A 232-nucleotide genomic window follows, 5' to 3' on the forward strand; every position below is an offset into this window, starting at 1 on the left:
GATCCCCTAAAGAGATCAACCCCAAGTTTAGAATCTGTAAGGGTTCTAACATTGATCTAGACAAAGTAACTCTGATATCATGATAAAATGAATAGAAGATAAAAATAATTATTGAAAAAGCTTTATTAAAGATAAGAAGCTTGAGCTTATCTAGAAACAAGTAGTGGAATTCATTCTATAGATAGCAGTCCTGCCCAACTCCACTAGTCGTCATCAAGCTTTACTTATTTGC

Source organism: Musa acuminata, chromosome BXJ3-2, assembly GCF_036884655.1.
Source record: "Musa acuminata AAA Group cultivar baxijiao chromosome BXJ3-2, Cavendish_Baxijiao_AAA, whole genome shotgun sequence".
NCBI classification, from domain to species: domain Eukaryota; kingdom Viridiplantae; phylum Streptophyta; class Magnoliopsida; order Zingiberales; family Musaceae; genus Musa; species Musa acuminata.